The following is a 5,346-nucleotide window of genomic DNA, read 5'->3' as shown; positions in this document are numbered from 1 at the left end:
ATATCATTTGTTTTAAATTTCTACTAAGAACTATTTTTTCTGCAACTAACTTTAACTTTTTTTTTAATTTTTAGAAGTACATACTAGATGTCATGGTAACAGCTAATAGGACAGTGTAAGGTTCCATCAACTTTACAAATCAGTTGATGTTCACGATTTTTGTGACTGCTTGCTAATAAGTTCTTATATATAAAACCTGTGTGTGTAGAGAAATTGATCTTAAGACTTGGACTTGCTGTCAAGGTAACCTGATACCAGTATATAGATATGCCCATCTTAAACTTTTTGGTGGTTACCATTATCAACCCCCCAAAAATACCAGTAAAATATCATAAATTTTATGACCTAAGCCAGTTTGTTTTTGCACAACTGGTGTTGATCAAAGAAAAAGATACAGTCAGCTGTATCTTTTTTCTTTGTATATATAGTTGGCTCACACTTATGCAAAAACAAACTGGCTTAGATCAGATCACAGCTTACAACTGACATTATATAAAATGCAAAAAGCCAGTACTAAACTCCAGCCACCCCAGCCCCAGTATTGTATTCCTTCTGGGGGTTTCCCTTAATTAATTAATTAATTTAATTTAATTTTCTTATTAATTTATCTTGTCATCTCTGACAGAAAAAATTGTTCATGACACTTGGTAAAGAACAGTAAGGCAGACTTCATTCAGGACCATCATGATAGATGTAGTGACCACTGCAATGGGGTTTTGCAGTGGAGGGCAGAGACTGGGCTCAACTCCAAAGACAACAGAGAAAACTGGAAACAGAGAAAGGAGGGAGGGAGGGAGGAAGGGAGGGAAGGGAGGGGAGGGGAGGGGAGGGGAGGGGAGAAGGAAGGAAGGGAAGGAGGGAGAGCGGGGAGAAGGAAGGGAGGGAGGGAGGAAGGGGGGAGGGAGGGAGGGAAGAAGGAAGGGGAAGGGGAAGGGAGGGGAGGGGAGGAAAACAGAGCGGGGAATAGTGGGAGAAAGGAAGAAAAGAAAGAGAAAGAAATACACAGTATTATACACATTAAATACACATTATAATACTCCTCCAATGAAAGACTGCTATAAAACACAGATCTATAAATTCTGCTTCTGCATTTTCTATATAACTGTTTATTAGCTGTAGTGAAAGTAAAGAGTGAGAGAGTCAGAGCTCTTCCTTCTTCTCCCCAATCCCCAATTTCCTGGTATTGCCTGACACTAGGCAAACCCAGCCTAAAGCTCATAGACTCAGGAGGCTGGGAGCCATAGCCTGCAACAGGGTTCAAAACAGGGAAAGTACAAGAAATAGATCTGAGGGCAAGCAGTTCCAGATATGCTGGAGGAGAAGACAAATATTAATCAAAACCATGCAAATATATTATTGCAGTTTGTTCTAAGTTCTGGGAAGAAGGAAATGTATTTCCGGAGCCTGTAATAGGAGGCCCCATACAGTCTCGAGAATCAGGGAAGTCTTCCTTAAGGGAGAGATGATTCAATGGCTTCTGAAGTATGAAGCATGTATTGACTAGGTGATGAGGTGGGGGTTTATTAGAGACAGAGAGCAACGCACATGCAAAGACAGCAAGAGGATCACGGAGTTTTCAAATAAACTAGAAAGTCAGTACAGCCAGAATGCAGAGTACACTGTGAATAGTGGTGCAAGATGCAACCAGAGATGTGGACATAGAGAGCCTTGCAGCCCATGGGTTAAGGGTTTATTCTCTATGCAACAGAAAGTCACTTACAAGTTTTAAGCAGGGCAGGAAAGACATCATCAATGTCTTCAGAACACTCCCAATGCTGCAGAACCGCTTAAAATGGGGCACATGTGGGTGTGGAAAGGTAAATGCAGCTGTCCTGGTGAGAAACAGGGTTGGCTTGATCTGGAGCGGGTAATGATGATGGAAAGAAGTTGACTTACTCTGGGTGATGAAGAACTGTGAAACCAGTGTGTTGTTGTTAACTGGGTTATTTACATGGAGAAGTTGCCTAGAATGGGAGTAGATCTAAACAGAAGAGGACGACTGTGTGTCAGGGGTCAGGGATGAATGTGAATATCTGACCAGGAGGTCAGGGAAAAAAAAAAAAAAACACTGGATGACAGTGACAAGAAGGTTAAAGGTCCGCAGGGGGAGTAGCTGTGGAAGAATGAACTAATGGGGACAAAGTGCAGTAAGGTAGGCATGTAGAGGTGGCTTAAATACCAGATGAGCAAGTGAGACAGTAGTAGGAGGTGAGGTTGGAGTCAGTGACCACAAAGGTCACGATGAAACTCTAGCTACAGTGGATACTGTGATGTACCACCCCCGTAAGCCTTCAGGATTGAAGAGTTTATTCCCCCAGCTGCTGGGAGTGCTGCTGACATTCTGTCCTCAGCTGCAAGCCCTCTTCCAGAACCACCTTGGATATAGACAGCCTTCTGCTCCCAAGGTCACACTGACTTCCTGGGGAAGAACCCAGCCACTGACTGGTTGATGGAGGAATATAAAGGCCTCCACCTCTAGCCCCAACTCAGAACAACTCTTAAGGGCCATACCAGCTTCAGACTCCCACGTGGCTAGCTGAGGCTTTTGTTAAGACAATATCACAGCCCAACAACTCCCTCCACCCGATCTGCTTCTTCCCTTCCTCGGGTGATATTCTCAAGAACAGTCCCTAGTGCTAATCTCAGAACAGTTCCTGCATGCTAATCTCAGAGGCTGCTTCCAAGGGAACTCAACCTGTGACACTAACATGTAATTCTTTTGGAATAGACTGAGACCCCAGAAGTCTCCCTGAGACCCAATGTGTTCACCACCTTTGGACTTTGTTCAAGATTCCACATAGAAACTAATAATAATCACAAATATTTACTGAGTAATTACATGTGCCACACAATATACACAATGTTAACTAATTTAATCTTTACAATTTTATTTCACAGATGAGTAAACTGAGGCACAGAGAGATTAAGAAACTTGATCAAGATCACACAACTAGTATATAGTGGCATCAGCATACAAACCTAGGCAGTTTCTGGTATAGGCAGCCCTTCTCCTAATCTCTTCCCTACACTACCCCCCGTGCAGTTGAGCTTGGTGAATGGTTGCTTTCCCATGTTGATAAATGTCCAGTCCCAGTTACATACCCACGTTCTCTTTGTGAAACCAGATTATTGGAAGCAAATTATAACATGTTTCCTATGAATAAATCCCTCTTTCTTATTGTGTTCCATTTATGCTACCAACACTACTTTGTACTAATTAGAGACATTGACTAGAAGCTGGTGAAACAGACAGGCCTAGAACAAAACATCTGTTGACCCTAAAGAAAGAGTAGTATCCAAGCAGATCATCAAGAGGCAAATTTGCAGAAACATTAAAACTATTCTTATGCTTGCTTTGGCAGCACATATACTAAAACTGGAGTGACACAAAGAAGATTAGCATGGCACCTGCGCAAGGATGAGTGTGTTAAAAAATATTCTTAACCTTTTGATTGTAATAAGTAACAGGTAAAAGTGCACCATTTGTAAAACCCATGGCTAGAAGATACGGGTCACAGATAATACATTCTAAAGGTCAAGCAATCATGCAATTACCATGAGTTGTTTATTTCTTAAATTTCCTTCCTAGAAAAATACAAATTTGACAGAGTTCAATAAAAAAGAAACGAGTATGTCAAAAACAAAATAGTAAAGCAAACCTGCTAAGAAACTCTAATTGGCTTCATCTTTCAGGGTCAGCTTCTTTTTGTGGCCAGGACAGGGTCCTAAACACATTCTTGATTGTGTTTCTTACTCATTTAATTAAATGACAAATAAAATAAGTTCTCTTTTACACGTGTTTTCTTTTTCAGCCTCTATAGTGTGAAATAAACATGAAGCTGTCAAACAGAATACTCTGAGACAGGCTAAACTAATTTGCCACTGATGATAGTCATTATAAACAATCTGAATGCTGCTCCACCTCACTGGGATTTAAATAATCTGTCAAAAAGCCCTATATTCTAAAATCTGCATATGAAATCAGGGAACATGAGGAAGAAATGAGAATAGTTAGTTAACTATCAACAGAAATATCCTCATTCCTGACATGAAAATAGAAGAATCACTTTGGGATTAATTTATTCAAGCCCTTCTCTCTCTCATTCAAATGCCACCCCATGCAAACAATTATTGTTAGTCCATTCCTTCCTCAATATTAGGAATACTGCTCAATGTTGTCAGAAAATTTGGTCTTTTCAGAGCCAGCTAGAGGCAAAATTATTAAACAAGATGAGCTTATCTTTCAATTAAAAAATTAGAGTACTCAGTGCTAATAAAGACCTGGTTAAATGTATGGTCTCAAAAATTCCTGGGGAGAATTTTTAATTCTCTTAAAAATAAAATTTTAATTATATTCTATTGCTGAGAATATATTCTAGTGTAATCATCCTAAAGATGGGAAAACTTTATACACAAAGATGTTCACTATGGTACTATTATTTATAACAAGAAAATATGGAAATAAAGCAACTATCTAGCAATATGGGAATGGTTAAATAAAATACGATACAGCTTATACTATTCCCTGTGTGCTGCACCGTATTTTATTCCGCTGTCTTAAATGTCAAGAGTTTTAATAACATTTGAAAATGCATATGTTATCAAGTTAAGTGAAAAGTAGCAGGTTATGAAATTATATATGTAACATGTTCTCAATTATGTTAAAACATGCAAAAATATGGTAAAAGGCAAATAATAGTCAAGATAATTTTAAAGAAGTTAGAGGAGGAGGAGAATTTTACTGTTCTAGATATGGAGGCTTACTGTTGTTAAGTTGTAATTATTAAAATTGTGAGTATTAGGGCAGAAATAAACAGATCAATGGAAGAGAACAGACACTTTATTCGTTTTGTTTGATTTTATTATTATTATTATTTTGAGACAGAGTCTCACTCTGTCACCCAGGCTGCAGTGCAGTGACATGATTTCGGCTTGTTGCAGCCTCAAAGTCCCAGACTCAAGTGATCCTCAGCTCCCAAGTAGCTGGGACTACAGGTGCACACCACCACACCAGCTTATTTTTGTATTTTTTGTAGAGACAGGGTTTCACCAAGTTGCTCAGGCTGGTCTCAAACTCCTAAGCTCAAGCAGTCTGCCCACTTCAGCCTCCCAAAGTGCTGGGATTACAGTCGTGAGCCACTGCATCCAGCAACATAAATTATATATGATATAATTTATTTATACACACATGCACACATATACATATATACACGTATATACATATATATACACACACGCATATATGCACACACTCACATATAAAGGTGGCATTATAATCCAAATAAACAACTCTAAAACATGGATTCCAAATGGAAATATATATATGTAATTTATATCCCTACTTTA

At 39.1% G+C, this 5,346-nt stretch overlaps 1 non-coding gene across 1 annotated transcript; it reads left to right on the top strand.

Annotated features, from left to right (window-relative positions):
- Positions 1-3,350: 3,350 nt before the first annotated feature.
- On the top strand, positions 3,351-3,453 carry LOC111549426. The gene has a single exon (XR_002733734.1). It is a non-coding gene; the product is annotated as a U6 spliceosomal RNA (small nuclear RNA).
- Positions 3,454-5,346: the final 1,893 nt, after the last annotated feature.

The sequence above is a fragment of the Piliocolobus tephrosceles genome, chromosome 3 (genome assembly GCF_002776525.5).
Source record: "Piliocolobus tephrosceles isolate RC106 chromosome 3, ASM277652v3, whole genome shotgun sequence".
NCBI classification, from domain to species: Eukaryota; Metazoa; Chordata; class Mammalia; order Primates; family Cercopithecidae; genus Piliocolobus; species Piliocolobus tephrosceles.
The sequence above is the reverse complement of the archived record's forward strand: the minus strand, read 5'-3'. Positions and strand labels throughout refer to the sequence as shown.